The 24,036-nt window shown below is 34.0% G+C and overlaps 1 protein-coding gene across 1 annotated transcript in view; it reads left to right on the top strand.

The window, feature by feature from the left end:
• CNTN5 (contactin 5) overlaps positions 1–24,036 on the top strand; it is a 1,393,643-nt gene that overhangs the window by 1,256,218 nt on the left and 113,389 nt on the right. The window lies entirely within an intron of this gene.

Below are 24,036 nucleotides of genomic sequence, written 5' to 3'. Positions count from 1 at the left end.
TTTCTTTCTTTCTTTCTTTCTTTCTTTCTTTCTTTCTTTCTTTCTTTCTTCTTTCCTTCTCCCTTCCTTCCTTACTTCCTTCCTTCCTTTCTCTCTTTATTTCTCTTCTTCCTTTCTTTCTGCTCTCTTTCCCTTTTCTTTTTTCCTTCTTTCTTTCTTTCCTTTTAGCATTTTTATGGAGCAACAATATACCTGCAGAAAAATTTTAAAATCATAGGTGTACAGGTATACAACTCAAAGAAAATCATCACAAAGTGATGAAATTACTTTACACCATTACACCATGAAATTACCATTTAAGAGAACTAGAACATTACCAGAATCTCACCTCTCCCTTTTCAATCTTAAACAATCACATTTTGACTGGTGTGAATACTGCATGCTAAGACCCCTTGCATGACCTCTGCAAAGAAAAATTTCACAATCTATAGCAAAAACTTATATCTTAGATTAACTTGTCTTATCCACTTGGAGTGTTTTCCAATCATAATTTTTTAAGAATTCGTTAATATTATAAAAATCTTGAGCAGGAAATATAAGGTCTATGTAAGCTTCATCATCTCTTTGATTTAGTTGTATGTGTCATCCAAGGTTTATTGGTTTTGGGTAGTACATCCACCACTGGTTCAAGTAAAATGTTGTTTTGAAACAAGTGTATATCTGAGTGAGTGACAGCTTGTTCATTTCTTTATACATGATGGTTCTGTTCAGAAGGTTATTTGAACTCTTCTCCAAATTTATAACAAGAATGTGTATCTGTATTACTCTATTATAAAACATCAAGATTTTAAAGTGCTCATCCTCTCATGATATTTCATTTAGCTAAAAATTTTCCTTTATGCCTTTAAAAGTTATAAGGCTTATGGAACAGCAAACCCGACGCTGCAGTCAAATTTATAGAAAATTGCTTTCTTCTCTCACTACAGTTTGTTTTAGATTATGTGTATTTATTGTGTAGCACTTGCCTAGTAATTTAGAATGATGCTCCTAAAACTGGAGCTTTCTAAATGAATAACACAATTTAGAGGTTGATAACAAGAAACCAGGTATTTTTACAGGGCCATGAGGGGCATATTTAAGTGGCAAAGTAACATTCTGCTTTGTAAATAAAATTAAATTCAACAGGGTTTAGAACATAATTCAGGCTTGGCTTTTTTGTGTTCTGCTCTTTTAGCCTTTGGATTTATGCCTAGGAGATGATAAAATGCAGAAATTTGGAATTATACTCAATGGCAATTTCAAACAGGTTGCTATTGTCTGAATATTCATGTAACATGCAGCTCAAGCTTTCCTTTGAAGTGAGTTGCTTCATCACCAATTTCCTATTATATATTTGTATTATTTTTCTAAAATTAATAAAAATAGCTTGCCTCTTCTGCCTGGTTGGTTTTAGGCAGATTTAAAAACTGAACTAAAGGTTCTGGTTCTTCTTTTTATTTTTACAATTATTTTTTGTAAGTTAATGGTTCCTGATAATTTAAGGAACCTGGATGCTTGAATATTGCTGTTTCTAAGGTTGGCTTGTGAAATGAAACTCAAAATAGTTTTACCCTGCATTCTTCTTTCTCCCACTCCTCCATTCGTTGGTTTGTAAACTTGGGGCATTCTAATAGTACAGGCCACAGGACCAAAGCTGAGAGTTCTAGATGAAGTTTTTCTAATGATGGCTACAATTCCAGCAGCAGAATCCTTAAAGCACACTTACTCAAGTGTGTCATAAAAATGGGAGCAGTAAAGACAATTTCACCATACTTCTTATAGGGTACCTTCATTGGATTGCCTCAGCAGTTCACTTTGCTCAATCTTGAGAATGAGGAACATTCTTAGGTGGCAAGGAATATGTTTTTGTAACTCTGTAATTCTATTTCAGTGGAGATTTAGGGGACTAAAAATCTATATTCTCCTAGATCAGTCTAGGAGATCATCTCCTTTCCCATTAGAGATAGTCTATGAAATTCTTTTGGGCATCTCACAAAATCCTACAATTCTTCACCTGGCCCCATAAACACACTAAATTGGAGCTCAGGTGTGTTGTCCTAAGACCTCATCATTGCCTGTTTAGAATCTGAGAGTCCCTAACTAGTGATGTTTCCTGCTTTTCTTCCCACTCACTGCTTTAAAGCTATCTTTACCCCAAATGCTTGTTTCCACTTTTGCTTTATTTTGCTTGTTTCCACTTTTGCTTTATTTTACTTGTGAATGTCAGTGCTATTATTCACATCTATCCCACCATTATTATCATCCTCCAAAAATTGAATTTTCCCATAAATAATCATCTGAAGCATAAAATTGCTTGCTCCAACATATTTAGTATTCAGTGAATCAGCCTCATAACATCACCATGCATAATTTGTAGAACCATAATAGAAGTAATGAATATGTTAAAATAAGTTATTTTGTTGGAATATAAAAAGAAATTAAAGCCACACCTGGACATCTGTGCACAATTTAAGTCACTTATTCAAGTGTGATATAGCAAAAAGAAAGAAAGTAAGTCTAGACAATGTTATAGGGAACTCTTTAAAGATGAATAAATCTGTATTATATTATCCAAGGTAAAGGAGATAGACCATTAAGAGATAACCTCACTGGGGGGGATACATAATTTGTAAAGACCCGATACTCCCAAGCAATATGAGAGGTAGGTGATCAAACACAACATAAAACACTCCAGAGAAAGGAGTGTTAGTTTTTTGTTATTTTATTTTATTTTACAAAACTGAATGTAAGAAGTATGTTTCCCAAAGAGAATATAAGGGTAAGAAACTATCATCATTTAAAGAATAAAATGTGTTTAGCTAATCTAATTGGGAACCAGAGCCTGAGCTCTGTCTATTCTGCCTAGAGGCAAAGGAAACAATAAAAATTCCACTTCTTCATGCAAATTTTTATTCATACTACTCTGTTTATTAATGCAAAACTGTAGATCAAGAAACTCTTGGAATAGTCAAAAAGAATCAATAATCTCTTGGTTCCTTCTGAACACACAACCTATATACCCTCCTTTCCCCAAACTTGGACAATAAATTTTATTTCTTGAATTACAGTTTACAAGATGAATCTGATGTGTATTAAACTGAATTTGAGAAGAAAGAATCCACATCAGGACACACCTTGTTGAGAAAAATCTAACTGCTTTTAACTATTCATACCTCCTTCCACCCATCACTTCTGATTTAACCTGGAGTTCAAACTGTATTTCAGTCTTACTTGCTTTAAACTTTTCATCAGTTCAATTCTATTTATTCTTTCCAATAAATTTTTTCTTTGAATAATTTACCTTTAGTCTCTCCTGATCCACCTAGTCACTTTTTATTGCAAACCTGAAATTATTTTTTTATAAATTTATTTACTTTTTATTTATTTTATTTTTGGCTGCACTAGGTCTTTGTTGATGCTCGCGGGCTTTGTCTAGTTGCGGAGAGCAGGGGCTACTCTTCTTTGCTGTGCGCTGGCTTCTTATCATGGTGGCTTCTTTTGTTGCGGAGCATGGGCTCTAGAGAGCAGGCTCGGTAGTTGTGACACAAGGGCTTACTTGCTCCTCGGCATGTGGGATATTCCTGGACCTGGGCTTGAACCTGTGTCCCCTGCATTGGCAGGTGAATTCTTAACCACTGCACCACCAGGGAAGCCCCACAAACCTGAAACTATTAAAAGTTTGACTGTTCTGTCAATTAAATAAGTCAACAGGTATTTGTTGATACTTTGCTATTCATTTATTCACTCACCCATTCATCCAGCACCTGCTCTGTATCAAGCCTTGAGCCAGGCAGTTGGAATAGAAAGATGAAGATGCCAAGGTCTCAGCCCTCTGTGTGGCTCTATGTCCACTTGTCCACTAGTATGAGAGGCATCTTTGGGAATGGGGTGAGAAACACCAAGGAAGAAAGCTCTCTGGATAACCTACATCCTTTAGGGGAAATAATAAAATAAAGACATAGGCATAGCTATAGCACTGGCTTCATAAATTGTTGGGCCCAGTGCCAAATGAAAATGCAGAGTCCTCCATTCAAAGCTTGATAAGAATTTCAAGGCAGTGACAGCAGAACATTAATCCAAGTATAGGGACCTTCTAAGGAAAGGACCTTATGTGACTGCACAAGTAACACACCCATGAAGCCAGCCTGGCAGAGCTATTAAATTATGTATAAATCTACAGGAAAAAAAGGACTTTAGCAAAGAGGAAGATCAGTTATAACAAAGTTGTCTTACTCTGCTTTCTCATCTATAAGATTAACATATTAAAGACTCCTCAGAGGTTTCGCCAGCTTTTTACACAAAAGATCATTTTTTATTATTCTGCCTCGAGAGTCACGTTTTGAAAGATTTTGTTTATCGTGTTGAAGTAATCATTAATTCATATTCCTATTTTAATTTTCACCAAAATCTTTTATCATGAGGTAGCCACTGTTAACAAAGTAGGTGATTTAACTCCAGCCAAGAGCAAAAGAGACTTTACATTTTAGCTAGTTGTGAACTGTTATCTGTTTTGTTTTGTTTTATTTTTCAAATAGTTGAAAAAAAAAAAAAGATACCAGTTACCATCGAATGGAAACCAATTTGGAACCTTTGATTAAATACTCTTCAAATTTTCTCCAAGCTATAATTTTCAGTGATTCTCACCAGTGAAAGAGGAAAATTTGAGAATTTTCTGCCTTTTGCCCTTGGAAAGATGCAAGTACATACTATCACTTTTCCACATACAAAGGGAAACTCAAGTTCAGTGAAAATCTTGAACATATTCCTAATACATTTAGATTTGAGAATTGAGCAGTATTAATGTGCTCTATCTTTATATCTCTCAAAGCACTACCCTTATGAACCATTGATATAAATGTCTATCTTTAGCATCTGATCACTTCTGAAAATTTCAAGCTTTAAAATGCACGTGTTTAGCACAATTATCTTTTAGAAGATAGAGTTTGCACAGTTTTTCTTTTCCACCATTGATCTAATAAGAAATGACAGGCTTGGAGATTGCACAAGCCTTTGGTAGAGTAATGTCTTGGACTCAAAAGAGTCTCCAGTGAAAAAGAAAGAGCCATAAATCACAAAAATCAAAGCTGGGTTTGATGATATGCTGGTATTTGAGACTCAAAAGGACAATAACAAATGTCTTCAGTGTAATTTTAATGTAATTAATATTAATAGTAAACAAATCTGCAATCATTTATGTTTTAGAGCAGAATTGAAATTATTCAGTTAATATATTTGCTTTTCCAATATTTAAAATATCTTTAAAATGGAGTTATAAAATGTCCTTGCCTAGAAGAAAATCTAATCTCCTTCATGCGATGTCTTATTGGAATATCCTGCATCACTGTGGAAATTTTAGTTCACTACTATCACTAGTATTGGGTAAGACTTTTTAAATAACTTATACCAGTCTCTTGCTTTTCTAGCTTAGACATTTTCTACGTTAACTAGTTTGATTGACACGTGTAACATTTTTTTTAGACACTGAATAGCAGTTTAGTTTCTTTTCTCTTGTATTTTTCATATGGTTGTTTTCTAATCTGTGGAACTCTTTACTAACTGACTAAAAAGTAACATTTTTCGTCGTCATTTGGATTTTTTGCAGCACATTTAGTTTGGTTCACTGAAGTGGTAGTTGACTTAAGTGACTTGACTCAAATGACTAAATGATTGAAACAGTTATATATAAAATGCACAAATGAATTGTCATTGCATACAGACAACCAATTGATGGAGACTACATTTCTTGTATTTAACCACTCAATGAATATTGAGTGCCTACTGGAAGCCAAGTTCTCTTTTAGACACTGATATTTCCATCAATTGACTTAGACTTTCTGGGAAGCATTTTGCTATTTTGAAACAAGTACACTGATTTCACTTTTCCATTTTAAGAAAAATCTAATCAACTGGATTTTACATCATATATATTTTGGCATCACAAATCGTATGTACATTTCACTATGTATTTTGTTCAACAGACATAACCTGTTTTTCTTACATATCCATCCTAATATAAAAATGACATTTAGTATTACATCACATTTATGTAAACTTGTTGAAATAAGTTCTTGGTGTGTGGAGTTATGTCTTAAATGCTGATTTCATTCATTGTTTAGTTAGTACCTACTATATGTCAGGACAGTTCTAGTGTGCAAGAGGGAGAAGTGGTGAGATGGGATTGGGTATAAGTGCTTTCTGATGCCCTGGGAAAGAACATAACTTTTATGCCACAGGTTATGGATATCCATCAAAGGGCCAAAGCAGGAAAGGCACATGATTTGATATGCACTTTAAGAGGATCATTCTGACAAATGTAGAAGATGTTTTAGATGAGCGTGAGACAAAATGGGAGATCACAGCAAAAATCCTTACAAGAAACAAGAAGCATATGAAAAAAGGCAATAGTAATTGAGATGGAAAGGAAAGCACATGTTCAAAAGATAGGAGGGAGACAGAAGCTACAGATCTTTGCGGCTCACTGGCTATGGAAAATGAGAAACAGGAGGCAAGAATGAATGCCAGTGGTTATGTTTAACTGAGTGGTCACTGGGAGGGAAGTCACATTCTGGTTAATCCAAGACAGTTCCAAGTTATACTTGGAGTGCCAGCATAATTATTAATGAAGTCCCTTCTCTCAAAACTATCCTGGTTTAGTTGATATATTATGTGGCCATCCTAATGAAGAATGATCATGCTTTTCATGTAATCTGGAAGATAAGTAAATAAGTGAATTGGGGGTAAACAAGAGCATTTAAAATAAGGCTCTCCAGAGAGAAATACCCAGTAAGCAAATAGATTTGTGGCTATGGAGCTCAGGAGAGAAAATGCATGAGTTGAGATGTAGATTTGAGCATGATCAGATGAAAATGAAATTGCAGAGACAGCATGTGAAGAATGGGAAGAGGAAGAAGCTCAGGATAGAAGCTTCAGAAACACTTCTGTTGAAGACAAGGAGGAAGCTACAAGGAAGATTGGGAAGTAGCTGACAGATACAGAGCAACTAAGAGGAAAGTCAAAGAAACCAAGTCTTAGGGACAAGAAAAGGGAATTTCAGGAAGGAGAAAATAGGCAAGAGTGTCAAATGCAAGTAAATAGAGAACAAATAGATACCATTGGTTTGAGCAATTTAAAATACATTGATGACTTTGGCAAGGGCAAATTCAATGGAATGATGGGTGTAATAACCAAATCACAGTAGGTGGAGAGAGGCAAGTGATAATACATGAAATGTGGTGTAGTATCTTAAGGAAAGCATGGGCTTTGAAGTCAGACAGATTGTTTCACATCCACACAAGGCCTTACTAGTTGTGTGACTTTGGGCAGGTTGCTTAACTTTAACCCTTGCTCACCCTTCACTCATTCATTCAATACTTATTCATCAAACATTTATAGAGCACATATTATGTGGCAGGCACTGTGTTAAGAACCAGCTAACCATGAGCAACTGATGTCTCCAACATGAAGGAACACCTTACAGTATAATACAAGGAGTACTATTACAGATATATAAACAGCACATTTTGCTTTCTGATCATAAGCTCCATTAATAATAATAAAAACAGCTAACATTTGTTAACTTTTTCCTATATACCAGGAACTGTGCTAAAGGCTCTCTATGAATTATTTCACTCAGTACATTTAGCATGTCCTATAAAAACAATATAAGAGGGATACTATTTTTAGTTCCAATATGCAGATAAGAAAACTAAGGATCAGAGAGGTTTGGGACTTGTCAAATTTCACCTTAATAAGTGGAAGAATAGTGAGCAGAGTCCAGGGAGACTGACTTCAAAGCAAGCATTTTAAATTACTACACTGCCTTCCACCAACAATTGCCAAATTGTTTCAGTGTTATTAATCACTGTATTCCCTGGTCATACTTAGTTCCTGACACATTATAGGTCTTGAAAAGTATTAATAAATATTTGTGGAAGGAAGTTGGGAAGAGATGAAGGGGAAGGGAAGGGCAAGGAAGAGAGGAAAGGAGGGAGGAAAAGAAGAAAGAAGGTTGGAAAGGAGGAAGGAGGGAAGGAAGAAAGGAAGGAAGGAAGGAAAAGGAAGGAAGGAAGGAGAAAGAAATAAGGAAAGAAAGAAAGAGAGAAAGACAAAAAGAAAATAGTCCTGTGAGAAATAAGGGAATGGAGTAAGAAGCTCTGCCTAGAAGTCACAGAATTTTTATCAAGGATGTGATATATGGGCAGGATTAAAGGACATGTAATTATTTGCTAAGCCAAAAAGAGAACAAAAGTTACTCTATATCAGCTTGGGAACGCAACACATTTTCACTCTCATCTGCCTCTAAGGATAGGCCTCACATTCTCTAATCCTCTAAGTACCTAATCTTGGACCACATGACCAGAAGACTCAGCATCATTGATCACCCCTATCTTATACCTTGGCCTAAATGACCTCTAACCCTACTGACAAGTCTGAACTTCTTCTGACCCCTATGTCTTGCCAATCATATAAAATATCAAAACTCTAATAACTATTATCTCAGGACATCTTGTGGGGCTTCTTATTCAAACACTCTAGGTTTTGATAGAAAAAAATCACTTCTGGAAAAAAATACCTTCAGGAATATTAAGCATCAATAAATAATAGGCCTCTTTCTGCATGATCTGTCCTCATTCTCTTATTTTAAACTTTCTTCCAATTGCTCCAATTATGAGGGAAGGAAAAAACTACCAGTTGCTTTAAAAAGTAACTAGCCTTCCATACAATCGCTGCTGATATTCTTTCAAAGCTTTGATATTCACTGTTTCTCATCTACTTATGGGTGAATTGTGCCAAGAGTCATGAAAACAAAACAACACAAAATTTAAAAAAATGGTCTTTGATTTTCAAAAAAGTGTCCTTAAAGTCACCAATATTGCTTAGGTAAAATATTGGAAGTACATTTTATCTGTCTGTTCATTTGTTTGTTTGGAAATATCATCTTACTTACTTTTTATATACTTCATATAGACACAGCCTAAACCCACCAGCAGTCCTTTCTAAAACCTGACCTTTTTATTTTCCTGAATATTTTGTTTTCTGTGACTGTTACCTATATTGTTTTAGCATGTCTTTAGAGTATTGGGTAGTAATTTGCTTTCATGTGAAGCCCTGAATACATAGTTCTGTAGGGTATATACATACTACTTGGCCCTTTTTTTTTAACATCTTTATTTGAGTATAATTTCTTTACAATGGTGTGTTAGTTTTTGCTTTATAACAAAGTAAATCATTTATACATATACGTATATCTCCATATCTCCTCCCTCTTGCGTCTCCCTCCCACCCTCCCTATCCCACCCTTCTAGGTGGTCACAAAGCACGAAGCTGATCTCCCTGTGCTATGCAGCTGCTTCCCACTAGCTATCTATTTTACATTTGGTAGTGTATATATGTCCATGCCACTCTCTCACTTTGTCCCAGATTACCCTTCCCCCTCCCTGTGTCCTCAAGTCAGTTCTCTACGTCTGCGTCTTTACTCCTGTCCTGCATGGCCCTTTTTTGATAACCCAAATGTGGAACCCAAGTTCCAAGCAAAAGTTCTGCCAAATATCAACCCAATGACTGGTCACATCTCCAAGGAAGACAATAGAAAAGTGGTGAGTTCACTTTAGTTTCTATCCCAAAATCTTGTTTTATTTACACCTATATCAATACTCAATTCTTAACTATTTTCTTGATTTTATGTAACACAATACAACATGTAGCCTGGACTCTGAATGATTCTTCATTAATCAACACAAAATCCATGCAGATTGAACAGAGGACTAACATCGATTGTAAGAAACTTTTACTGCATATTGGATTTTGTCCTCCCAAGCACCTGGCAAGGTAATGGCTCCATTTCACTACTCCTTAATTTGGAATTACAAAGGCAATTAGCTCTGTAATGAGTTAGAGCAAGTGAAGTGAAAGAGTAGGGAAAAAACTGAACACCAGATGATGTCTGTTAATGCTAAGAAAAAAAAAAGTCACTTGTTCTTGGTAAACATCTTTCAAATACATGTCTCTCTTTTGTATTTTTTAAAACTAAGGTGTGTAAAACATGTTGCTTAATATGTATGGAGAAAATCTAATTTGATACATTATGTGTAAAGATTGGCAGTCATGAGCACATGGGTCTCTAAGTTATTGACTGAGTATATCAGTAAATTTTGCCTTCAGAAATTTGAGCATCATTGGTACCTAAAAACTGAGAAGGAAAGGAAAAAAAAACAGTCCCTACTTTTATAAAAAAACAGTTAAAATAGAGAACTAAAACATTAAAATAGAGAATTACTTCTGCAAGAGTCAACGTGGGCAAGTATTGAAAAGCTGAGATATAAAAGTGACAGCTGCAAGGTTAATTATTGCTGTGAGAAAATAAAACTGCATACATTCAAAATGTGCAAAAAGTAGTGGGGAAAGATCTGCTCTACTTGTGCTGCATTTGGAAAAGCAAGATCTTGGGGCAACTGGTACACTCAGCACTGGACTAGTTTATAGCTGGTGCTCAGTAAATGTTAGCTGAATCTCAATAGTCCAATTTAAAAATGACTCAAGTTGTTTACAGTGGCTGTGATAGAAGCCAGGTTACCCAGCCCATACAACGTAGCATCATAAAAATGACCCAGGCCAGGATCTGAATCTCACTCTGACACTAGCTGGATGACCATAGCAAGTCATTTTACCTCTTTTGGACTCTTCAATTGTGAAATGGGGATATAATACCTAATTTGCAGATTTAATAGGAAAATGAAATGAGATTTCAAATGGTAGAATGCTTCTCAGTAAAAGCTAGTTATTGTTGTTGATATTCTTAACTAGAAGAATTTCTGTTTCCCTAATCATTAAGATTAAGAAAATGAATCATTGTTCTTCATGGTTCCTATAAGCAAGAGAATGGCCCACATTTATCCAACAGGCAATCCTATCTGATTATCCATTATTATGGATAATGAATTATTATTCATTATCCACTGAAATGTTCATCTTGTTCAATTATAATTTGATAATACATTCTAAAGGGGAGTGGGAGCATTTTGGCTGCCTCTCCTTCCTCAGGGTCAAATCAGCGTGTTGCTAAGCTTGGCATAATTGTTTTCCCTCCAGGTTTACTGTCATTAGTGTAAACTGTGAAATACCACTAGGACCATCTCAGTATATTCAGTTAACTGAGTCAATGAAACCTTGCCTCACTTTCCAGAAGTGTGTTGCTTACATTAATGTGTACTTATTTACATTGAAGATTCTGTTTTGAGGGCCTCCATCCTTGAACAACCTACAATAGCTATCTCAGTGTACAAGAGAATTTCCCATATGTGAAATAAATATTGAAGGGCTTGAAGTATGGTTACACAAAGTCACCAAGAGGATAAGACTGAGTAAAAAAAAAGTCAAATACACAAATTATATTTCATTCTAGAAAAGATGTGTAGATGAGGCTACAATAGAGATGTCATAATCCTAAGAGTACTGCTTTCCTATCAGTGACAATCATCACTATCTGCCTATCTAAATGTCACCAGCTTGATAACACATGAAATGAGCCCCAAATATATGTTATAAAATTGATTTAAATCACTGTGTTCAATATTTTTAAAACATAAATATGCATTCTATGAATGCTTACATGAGACTTTGCCATGCCTTTAGTTTAGTTGACAATGAAGTAATGCAAAACTTAAAATAAAGAGTAGAAAGTCTTTATAAACACCACAAAGGACACTAAAAGACTTGGAAGTATTTGTGAAATAAATACATAGATTTTTTAAAAAATTGAATACAAATGGTATGAGTGGTTTTCAAGTTCCTCTGGAATTACATCTTAGATTTTAAAACATTCTAGGTCAAAAGTACAAAATTTCAGACAAAGGATTTTTTCCTAAATCACATAAGTTAATCATCTATACCAAACTGTCAGCTTTCTCATTTGTCAGCATTCTGATTTGGTTAATGTTAGTGTATATTAATCACAGAAAAGTATGGCATAAAACAAGTTCAGGTGGTTATTGGTTCATATAATTATTTCTTTTGTGTCAACTCAAGAAGTAGAACTGTTATTAGTAAACTTTATTTTAAATACTTAATCACTCTTTCAATGACATTTTATCACCTGATCTGTATGTATCAGTAAATCAAACCTCACATATTTGTCTCACAACCTCAGCTCACAGAATGTTAAGTCAAGCTAATAAGAAGCATCAACCATACCCTGAATGAGATAGTCTGCACTACAAACACTCTCCCTGTAAACCATCCATTATATGGAACAGCTGTTACAAATTATCCAGCCTCCAGGACTGCTCTATTTAAGGGTTTCTGCAAAAGCCCACTGTCTCCATTTCTCCAAATGAGTTAGTTGGTGGCACAGGGATTGTACCAAGTTCACTGTCACCATATGACAGCAGTCTTTTTCAATCTGTGCCTAGTTCTAATGGTACATTGCAGAGTAATAAATGTCTTCTTACAGTTGTAGAGCAAAAATCCTCAGAGTATAAGCAAGTAGCCATCAAGAAACCACTAAGACAGTTCTTTCTCCATTATATCTCAGCCATTGCCCAATAAGTTAAGCACTTAGGAAGTAATACTTACTCTTTTCTAAGTCCTAAGGGGACTATTGATTTGCTCAGTTAGTTAAAATGTGAAATTAATGACCCCAGATACATGTTTGTCAACTTTTGCTCACTTCCATGACTGTGAAACATGTCCCTAGTCTCAAATAGATATCTTGCAGAACATGTTGGTATCAAGGAAAATCATGAAAGAAAATCTAAATACAGTCAACTCTCCATATCTGTGGAGTCTGCATCTGCAGATTCAACCAACTGTGGATCAAAAATATTCAGGGGAAAAAAAAATCTAGAAAGTTCCAAAACAGCAAAACTTGAATTTATTGTGGAGGCAATTATTTATATAGCATTTATATTATATTTACAATTACTTGCATAGCATTTACATTTATTAGGTGTTATAATTAATCCAGAGATGATTTAAACTATACAGGAGGATTGTGTAGATTATATGCAAATAGTATGCCTTTTTATACAAGGGACTTGAGCATTCCAAAATTTTGGTATCTGAAGGGATACTGGAACCAATCCCTGGTGAATTAGAACAAGTGAAAACTTATACTTCAGAAAAAAACATATTAAAGGAAGTCTACTACTTCCAGTTTAGTCCACAGTTTTGCCAAGGGTGTTCCTGTCTTAAAAAGAATGGCTTTATAAATGTATGGCCTAATATGCCTTTGGAAATAATAATTCCAAGTTTACTTCATGGTATATTTGAGAAAATATGTCACAGGGATATCTATAAATTATTCATAAAAGAATAGTGAGACTGAACGAATTTAAAAGTCTATATAGGCATACATCATTTTCGTGGCCTTAATTTGCATTGCAGAGTTGTAATGAGTCATACACAATAAACCAATATTGGATTTATAGAAAGCTTTGCAGAAGCATGGTACCTTGCATACTTTAGCACTCCATATGCTATTTTCCTACAGGGTTTCTTCAACTCATCTGTTTTTAGAATTTATGTAATACTAGCTTACTAAATTAATTTCAAGATAGCGTCTGGGTTGTTTGAGGTTTTAAATAAACAAGTTGATTATTTTTAATTATTCTTGCCAGTTTGCACAATAGATCCTCAAATGTCTATTTTCCATTTCAGAAAGATCACCTTCAATGGATGGAGAGTAATACTTATATATTGGAATATATACAGTGTGTACAACTTCAACGCATGTAAAACTACATTAAATATTTATGCCTGCCTAACTACCTGAAATTGTTGGTTAATTTACCTTTCACTTGAAGTTTGTAATAACTGACCAAGAAGTGTTTGTATTTTTCTAAAAATGAACACAAGAATTCTTTAAATAAATATTTTAAACGTAGTGATGTGTAGAGTCTCACATTAGTAATTAAGTTCTTCAACCAAAAATGGCATGAGTCATTTTAGCTTAAAACTCACAAGGCGTCAAAATTCCAATGACAACCACATGTTCACAATTTATACTAAACAGGATAAATGTCATGAAATTCTAATTTTTTAGACTAATATGGGGAAGAGGTGGTATAACTTTTGTTTTTGCTTACAATGGAAGTAGAAAAATCATTATACCCTCAGTAAGATTGTGAAAGGCATATATGCAAAGCATCCTCAGATCATCCAATGACCACTATTGTTGAAACTACATTGACAACTTCTATTAAGCAGCAACAGTAAAATAAAACAACATTGGAAAAGTGATTTACTGAGTCATCACAATTTACATTTGTTATCAAAACTTTATTGCAAAGAAAAATATGCATACATTTTTAATAATTTAAATAGATTTTCCCTCCAAATCTTTCTATATCCTCTGAAGTCTCCTCCAGATTTCGCCTTTTTAGCAACATGGAGTACAGGCATACCTTGGAGATACTGTGGTTTTGGTTCCAAACCACCAAAATAAAGCAGATATCACAATAAAAAGAATCACACAAATGTTTTGCTTTCCCAGCATATATAAAAGTTATGCTTACACAGAAAAAGCTTTTTATAAAATATAACATTGTTTATGATTAAGAAAACTCTTCAGAAAGTGGGCATAGAGAGAACTTACCTCAACATAAGAAAGGGCATATACAACAAACCTACAGCTAATGTTATACTCAACCATGAAAAGCTGAAAGCATTTCCTCTAAGATCAGGAACAAGACAAGGATGTCCACTCTCACCACTTTTATTCAACATAGTTTTGGAAGTACTAGCCATGGCAATCAGAGAAGAAAAAACAAAATACAAAGAATCCAAATTGGAAAAGAAGAAGTTAAACTGTCACTATTTGCAGATGACATGATACTATACATAGAAAATCCTAGAGACATTACCAGAAAACTACTAGAGCTCATCAATGAATTTGGTGAACTTGCAGGATACAAAATTAATACACAGAAATTTGTTGCATTTCTACACACTAACAACAAAAGATCAGAAAGAGTAATTAAGGAAACAATGGCATTTACCACTGCATCAAAAAGAATAAAATACCTAGGAATAAACCGATTTAAGGAGGCAAAAGACCTATACTGAGAAAACTTTAAGACACTGATGAAAGAAATCAAAAATGACACAAACAGAAAGAATATGACGTTCTTGGATTGGAAGAATTAATATTATCAAAATGACTATACAACCCAAGGCAATCTACAGGTTCAATGCAACCCCATCAAATTACCAATGATATTTTTCACAGAACTAAAAAAACAACTTTTAAATTTGTATGAAAACACAAAAGACCCTGAATAGCCAAAAAATCTTGAGAAAGAAAAACAGAGCTAGAGGAATCAGACTCTTTGACTTCAGAGTATACTACAAAGTGACAGTAATCAAAACAGTTTGGCATTGGTGCAGAAAAAGGCATATAGATCAATGGAACAGGATAGAAAGTCCACAGACAAACCCGTGCACCCACGGTCATCTAATCTATGACAAAGGAGGCAAGAATATACAATGGAGAAAAGACAGTCTCTTCAATAAGATGTGGTGGGAAAACTGGACAGCTACATGTAAAAGAATGAAATTAGAACATTCTCTAACACCATACACAAAAATAAACTCAAAATGAATTAGAGACCTAAATGTAAGACCAAATACTATAAAACTTGTAGAGGAAAACATAGGCAGAACACCCTTTGACATACACTGCAGTAATATCTTTTTTGGATCCATCTCCTAAAGTAATGGAAATAAAAACAAAAGTAAACAAATGGGATCTAATGAAACTTAGAAGCTTTTGCACAGCCAAGTAAACCATAAGCAAAATGAAAAAGCCCTCAGAATGGGAGAAATATTTGCAAATGATGCAAATGACAAGGGATTCATTTCCAAAATATAAAAACAGCTCATACAGCTCAATACAAAAAATAAATAAATAAATAAAAACAATCAAAAAATAGGCATAAAATCTAAATAGACATTTCTCCAAAGAAGACACACAGATGGCCAAAAAGTACATGAAAAGATGTTCAACGTCACTAATTATTAGAGAAATGCAAATCAAAACTACAATGAGGTATCACCTCACACCAATGAGAATGATCATCATCAAAAAGTCTACAAATAATAAATGCTGGAGAGTGGGTGGAGAAAAGGGAACCCTCCTACACTGTTAGTGGGAATGTAAATTGGAATAGCCACTTTGGAGAACAGTATGGAAGTGTCTTAAAAAACTAAAACTAGAGCTACCATATGATCTAGCAATTGCACTCCTGGGCATATATCTAGAGAAAATCATAATTTGAAAAGATATATGCACCCTAATATTCATAGCAGCACTATTTACAAGAGCCAAAACATGGAAGCAACCTAAGTGGTCATAAACAAATGTATCAGTAAAGATGTGGTATATATACACAATGGAGTATTGCTCAGCCATAACAAAGAATGAGATAATGCCATTTGAAGAAACATGGATGGACCTAGGGATTATCACACTAAGTAAAGTAAGCCAGACACAGAAAGACAACTATCATATGTTACATTTATATATGGAATCTAAAATTGATAGAAATGAATTTATTTACAAAACAGAGGTAAACTCACAGACATAGAAAACAAACTTATGGTTACCAAAAGGGAAAGGGAGGGGGAGGGACAAATTTGGAGTTTTAGATTAAAATATACACACTACTATATATAAAATAGATAACCAACAAGGACCTACTGTATAGCATAGGGAACTATACTCAATATCTTGTAATAACCTATAATGGAAAAGAATCTAAAAATGAATATATATATGTATAACTGAATTACTTTGCTGTATACCTGAAACTAACACAACATTGTAAATCAAGTACATTTTAATTTTAAAAAGATTTGTGCTTACAACATATTGTAGTCTCTTAAGTGTGTATTAAGCCTCAAAAACAATGTACATACCTTAATTTAAAAATACTTTATTGCTAAAAACTGCTAACCATCATCTAAACCTTCAGTGAGTCGCAATAGCAAAATCAAAAATCATAGATCACCATAACAAATATAATAATAGGGAAAAAATTTGAAATAGTGCAAGAACTACCAAAATGTGACCCAGAAACGTGAAGTGAGCAAATGCTGTTAGAAAAATGGTGCTGATAGACTTGTTAGATTCAGGATTTCCATGAACCTTCAATTTATAAAAAAAGAGTATCTGTGAAGTGCAATAAAGGGAGGTTTAACTGTAAATGGACAGGAAAATCAATGAGAGCATTAAATAAAAGTCTTATGTGTCATTGCCTTCCTCTGAGTTTCAGATGGACTCCACTTTACTTGTAAGGTCACCAGCTTTACCTAATTCAATTCCTACCTGAAATCCATGACTTTCTTGATGCCTATCATGCGGCTTTTAAACTTGATCACCTTTTTTCTGGTTATGAACAAATGTAGGGCATAAAGAATCTAATGGAACAATGTTGACTCAACCCCTATAAAATCATGTTTTTCATTTCATATAAGCTCTCAATGTTTTTCAGCAATGTTGCTGTTCAACTCTTATTTATTCCCCATCACATAGCTCCCAGTGACTATTACTGACCTTTTCAACTCTCTTCAGGCTCCAAACTAGCATCTTCCTGTGTCTGCAGTTCAGTGTTATCATTATAATTATTTCAATTAAAATTTATTGCATTAAGTTGAAAAGAAAACTTTTGAGATCCTCCTCCAGATTTCGCCTTTATTGTACCATTATTCTTCCAATTTATTTAGCATGAAATTCTGGAATAATGTTTCATTCCCACTCTTGACTCTTCCTTTTTAATATCTAATGTGTTAGTCCACCTCCCATTTTAAAGCATTTACTGGCCTCCACTATCTACATAAAAATGCTCAAACTCATTGTACTGCTGTTCAAGGTCTTCCCTCAACCTCCTTTTCTCCACATAAAATCCTGCTACTCTGATCAAACTTAAACCATCTGTATTCCTGCTTTTCAGAAATGCCTTGAATTTTCCAGTCTTTGGGCATATTTTTTTATTTATCCCTTTTTGCCACCAAAAGAAAAAAAAAGTCACCTGTTCTATCTTTAAGTACTAGCCCAGAGGAACTGTTTTCTTGGAATATTCACTGCAAAACCCATCCTTCCAGCTTCACTGTCTAAAGAATTTTCTGTGTCCTAGAGATACAAAAGTGAATTTCTAACTCACCTGGCTGGAAAATGGCAAGGCCTGCATGAGTTCCCATGTGTCAAGGTATCTAGTCAGCCTCCATCAGTCGAAGCTGTCAAGTTTAGCTTTTCTTTTTTTGTCCTCACATGGCAATTTCTCCAGCCCTTTCAGGCCTTTTTTTTTTTTTAATGAATGTAGTAATGAGAATGACACAGATTATTTAATTGTGGGCTTGTGAAATAGGATTTTTCAATCTTGTTCTAAAATTCCTTCTTTAATTTTCAATACTTTGTTGAACTTTATTGTCATAGGAATTCATTGGTTATAATACTACATGTTTAATAAGCCCTAGGTCTCTATCCAAAAGTGATTAATATATCCTATAGGTAAATTTTTAAGTCATTTTAGTAATTTCATTGTATTCTGTGTTTACCTCTCTGGCTGTTTGTTGCTAGTTGGCTGGCTGTTCTTTCAGTTTTCCTGATTGACTTTTAGTCATTTTTCAATTCCAAAAGATTTATCTGGAGTAATTAGATATTGTTGGAGATCCCCTTTTCAGATTATTTATGCTAATATAACCAGTCTTAGCACAGATAATGACTTATTCCAGTTTTAATCTTTGTAAACCAAGGTACTTCTGTTATCCTTTGTATCTTAGGATGCTTCCAGTTGCAAGTAATATAAAGCCTAACTCAAATTGGCTTAAACAATAAGAAATTTATTAGCTATGTTGACAGGAAGCTAAAGCAGATTTTTTTCATTGGTTGATCCAATGTCTCAAGTTTTTTTCCAGGACACAGGTTGGTTCCTTCTCCATTCTGTCATCTTCAGTGCTGGCCTTACCCTGAAGCTCATTGTAATCATAGGCTGACTGCCAAGAATAATAGGGCCTAAATTCTTTCATGTTCACATACAACAGGAGAAAAAACTAGCGTATCTCTACAAATGTCTATACCTTCATCTGGCTTTGCCAATTTAGACCATGTGCTTACTCCTGATCCAGTACCTATCATAATATGATTGTCATGATCTGATTGGCTTAGACCTAACTTCCTGAACAAGTCACTAGCAGGGGCAGGTGAGATTGCCAAGATGGGCATAGACTAATCAGGGCTACTGCATATAATGGGGAGTTAATTCCCTATACCAGATTGGGACAGGTGGAGTGAATATTAGGGAGCCAACCACAAGGCTCACTTCATCTCTATCATATATTTTCTATTTCTAAATCCATTTTTAATCAATAAAAAAATTATTCTTAAACTTCTGAAATCTACATTTTCTGTGTATGTTGAATTATGTGAAGAAGTGTTGCATATTAATGAGTAGCACAGAGTTAAAACTGAGATATATATGCAATTAAGAATCAGAACTGAATCCCAGGTCCAGTATTGGAATATTGTGTTGTCTTGAGTGAGTCACTTGTACTTTCTGAGACTCAGTCTTCACGGGTCAATAACAGATTTTCTGTAAAAATTAAAGAGAAAGTACATAACATTTAGTTCATTACCTTATACCTGATAGGTGCTCATTAAATCATTATCATTTCAGCACCACTTTTTCCCCTTTCCATTATAAACTCCCCTGAAGGTAGAATTTGTTTATTGAATCCGCCAATAATAGTACTTTTTTTTTTCAAAGCATTTTCACATCTATCCTTATTTGTTTTGATAAATCAATGTGGTGTATAGGTTCTCATTTTTATTGGTAAAAAATGAAGTATTGTGAGATCATATGACAGTTTCAAAGTTCTTGAGTTAGTTAAAGGCCTAACCAATGTTAGTATAGCTATTTACAAAGTACTGTTACATACATTACCCTACACAGCCCTCACAATAATGACATAAGATTGATATTATCATCCCCTTTATAAAATGTAAGGAAACTGAGAATTAAAGAGGTTCAGAAACTTGAATAAAGCTCTTACATAAAAGAGTCAGAACTGGAATAATATTCCTATGACTCTTTATCAAAATCTCTTTTATTTAGATCAGTTTTTCTTAAAATATAGGGTGCACAAAAATTTCTAGACAACCTGTATGAAATACAATGCTGAAGCTCTAGTCACAGAAATTGAAATTCAGTAGCTATTGAGTACAGCTCAGGAATGTAGATAATTTTTTACAAACATGCCAGAGATTTTGTTGCTCATCAAAGTCTGAAAGATACTAATAGTTTGTTTGTTATTGCTGTTGCTTAGAAACACCATGATCTAATGGGTATCTAATTAAGAGAATTTACCAAAGATGAGAACATAGCATAATTAGAATCTATTTTTAATATATATTAAGAGTATTTTTTTCAGAATAAATGATTTTGTAAAGATATATTACTCTTTTTCATATTTTATTGGGTCAAAAGGAAAGATGCATAAAAAGATAGCCCAACAGCTATGCTAGCCCATTAGGTTAATAAAAATTATTCACTCATTCATTTATTACAAACCTATAGTGATAACACACTAGGTGCCAAGAACTGTACTAGGAAGTGGGAATACAATAGTGAGCAAATTACAAGCACAACTTCAACCCTCCTGTACCTAAAATTCAGATAAGAAATCTACCCTTAATAGGAGATTCACACAAATAAGTAGAAGCCTTCATAGATTTCAACTATGATTGAGAGGTACATGGTACTATATGAATGTATATAATCTTGTGATTTTACCTAGACAGGGCAGCAAGAGAAGTTTCCTTCAAAGCAGTGATACTTGAGCAGAGATTTGAAATTTGAAGCCTAAACAGGTGTTAAATAGGCAAAGTGAGGAGAGACAAGAATTTCATGCTGAGGGACCAGGTTACATAGATAATGATGATGATGATGGTAATGATGATAGACAGATAAATAGATAGATAGACAGATACAAAATAACAATAATAAATATAATGGAAATGATAGATAGGTAGATACAAAATAATAATAATATATATAATGATGATAATAATGATACATGGATAGATATAATAAATGGTGAACTTTACCAAATTAATTAGAAACAAAATTGTTTTTGAAAAAAATAATTAGAACTGTTTAGCTCTCATTTCCATCCTTAACTACCCCTGGTTTAAAAAATATATATTCTCATGGTATCAAGAACAATATGAAAGGGTCACATAAATTAGGTGTGTAAAAAGTAAAGAAATTTATGAACACCCTCTCGACTTCATGAGGAACATAATGATGGTAAGGAAGTATCTGAGGAAAAGGCAAAGAAAGATGCAATGCTATGTGAAGTTGAACTTTACAATATGTCAAAGTATGCCAGGAGACATTTTCTTGCATAAAGATAAATATGCTATCAATAACACCTTAAATAAGGGCATATCATAAGTCTTCATAATTCTATTGTAAAGATGAAAACCTCAGCAACCAGTTACTACTAGGTATTAATATGTAATGTGATACAGGAAATCTACTCACGTTGTTGACTATTACTTTTTAATGAAAGGTTTTCTTGTTATTTATATATGGCCTTTTAAATTTGATCTACACAAAATGGTCCTTTGTACTGGATAGTTCATTGCATGTATTTAAACTATACATCATAAAAATAAAAAAATACTCTTCAGGGCTTCCCTGGTGGCACAGTGGTTGAGAATCTGCCTGCCAATGCAACGGACACAGGTTCGAGCCCTGGTCTGGGAAGATCCCACATGCCGCGGAGCAACTAGACCCGTGAGCCACAACTACTGAGCCTGCGCGTCTGGAGCCTGTGCTCCGCAGCAAGAGAGGCCTCGATAGTGAGAGGCCTGCGTACTGTGGTGAAGAGTGGCCCCCGCTCGCCGCAAATAGAGAAAGCCCTCGCACAGAAATGAAGACCCAACATAGTCAAAAATAAAAATTAATTAATTAATAATTTTTAAAAATACTCTTCATGGTCTGAGTTATCGAGTTTATTATTCTGCATTAATATAATCTTTCAGACAGTAGCTAAATCTCTTCCCTTAGTATTAGAAGGGCATGTTCATGACTTTACTTCTGTGATTGCTTTCCTTTCTTCTGACCCATATACCTACATGTGTCTAGAAGTAAGAAGTGTCTGTCCCCAAGCAATATTTATGGGCTTAAAGACAGAACCAATTTAAGATACCATGGCATATTTGGTGTTGAATTTTTCATTTTAGTTTAATCAATTTAAAACACAGAATTTGTAATGTTTTGAATTCCAACAAGTTTAATTTTTCACTTAAAACTTCTATATAAGAAACATAGAAAGTCCCCCAAATCAAATAAAAATGAAAATAAAAACCAAGTAGATTTATTTTTAAAAAATAAATTTGTTTAAAAAATAACATGTACCAGTAGAAATATTTGTTGAATAAGCAGGTGTCAAAATCAGACAGGGAATGTGATGCTAGGTGAGAAAAAGAAGTTGCTTGCCACAGGGAGTCATTCTTAGCATTAAGAAGATGTTTTAAATAATTATTCCTCAAAAAGGATTGGACAATCACACCACAAATTTCTAATGCCCAGCACCACCAATTGATGTCTAAAAGGAGAATGAACAATAATTTCACAGGAGGTCAGTATGCAGTTTCCTGTTTGTTAAGATTAATTTGTCATAATTTGCTTTAAACAGGAAACACCCCTCCACTGGCTGTCCAGACTAAAGCCAACACCTGCTTCCACTCATTTTCCTTCTAAAGGATAAAGACCCTTTTGATCTCATTTTTCTGAGGAGGAGTTTCTCTCTCTTCTTCCTCATCTGAAAAATAATAGGGTTTAACTAGATGGCTCTGGTTAAACATTCCAAGTCTCTGTAACATGTTTAACTATTACATGAAGTCTTTAAGTCCTTGTTTCATGTCACCAGGATAAAGATAACAACATTAAATTTTACAAAGAGATATATAGTTTATTTGTTTTTCAACTATAAAGGTCAATGGCTTCTCAAGAGAAGACAAATTTCTAACTGAACATTAGGTCAGCAGAGTGAGTTGATCTGATAGCAATCTAACAGCAATCCTGGGGAGCCCTTGATTGAGACAGATTGAATTCATGAGAACATGGCTTCTGCCAAGGGCCTTTGTGCTTTATCATTTGCTCAGAGTCCTTACCATGAAGAAATAAACATAAAATGTGTCCATTTTTCTGAATGGTCTAATAAAAAAAGTGTCCATTTTTCTAAATGGTCTACTTTCAAATAAAATATTTTTTTTACTGACCCTATATAAGAGCACTATCATGGGTGTGGGAGAGAGGGGGACTTTCCAGATTCCTGACCATCTGACACTGGATCATTATACCTCAGTATAAAATTAATAAGATTTCTTCTAAATAACTGGCATCTATAAAACATTCAGACACTAGCTACAGTCACACATTTGTCATCTTATCTCTTATTAATCTATTTTCAAATATATCTTGTGTAAATTAGCTATAAAATTCTTTGAAGAGAAAATTAACTCCCTGACTTTTAAAAAAGTCAAAAGATGTTGAAAATATGACCATAATTAACAGGCTTTAAAAACAAAATTATTGATTGTATTAATATAATATTAATATAATTCACTCATAAATATATACAGGAAGCTAATTGCAGCCAGAATTCAGTATGTAATTCTAAAAGTACATTTTTCTCTGTAAATAAAGCATTGTAAACCAATACTAATATAAAAACCATAAACTCATTTTCACTTTCATTATGGTTGAAAATTTCATTTAGTGTGTTTTAATAGGTAAATCACATCACTAACTTTTTTTTTAGAAATTTCATGAAATGTCTGAAACATTTATATTAACATATTTCCATACAAATAACCCCAAATAAGTTTAGTATTAGTTATTTTTTTTGTTTGTTTTTTTATACTGCAGGTTCTTATTAGTCATCAATTTTATACACATCAGTGTATACATCTCAATCCCAATCACCCAATTCAGCACACCACCAACCTCACCCCACCGCGGTTTTTCCCCCTTGGTGTCCTACGTCTGTTCTCTA

This window comes from Monodon monoceros, unplaced genomic scaffold (genome assembly GCF_005190385.1).
Source record: "Monodon monoceros isolate NGI ecotype Baffin Bay Population unplaced genomic scaffold, NGI_Narwhal_1 Super_Scaffold_7, whole genome shotgun sequence".
Lineage (NCBI taxonomy): Eukaryota > Metazoa > Chordata > Mammalia > Artiodactyla > Monodontidae > Monodon > Monodon monoceros.
Note: the sequence above shows the minus strand (reverse complement) of the source record. Positions and strands in the feature narration are given on the sequence as shown.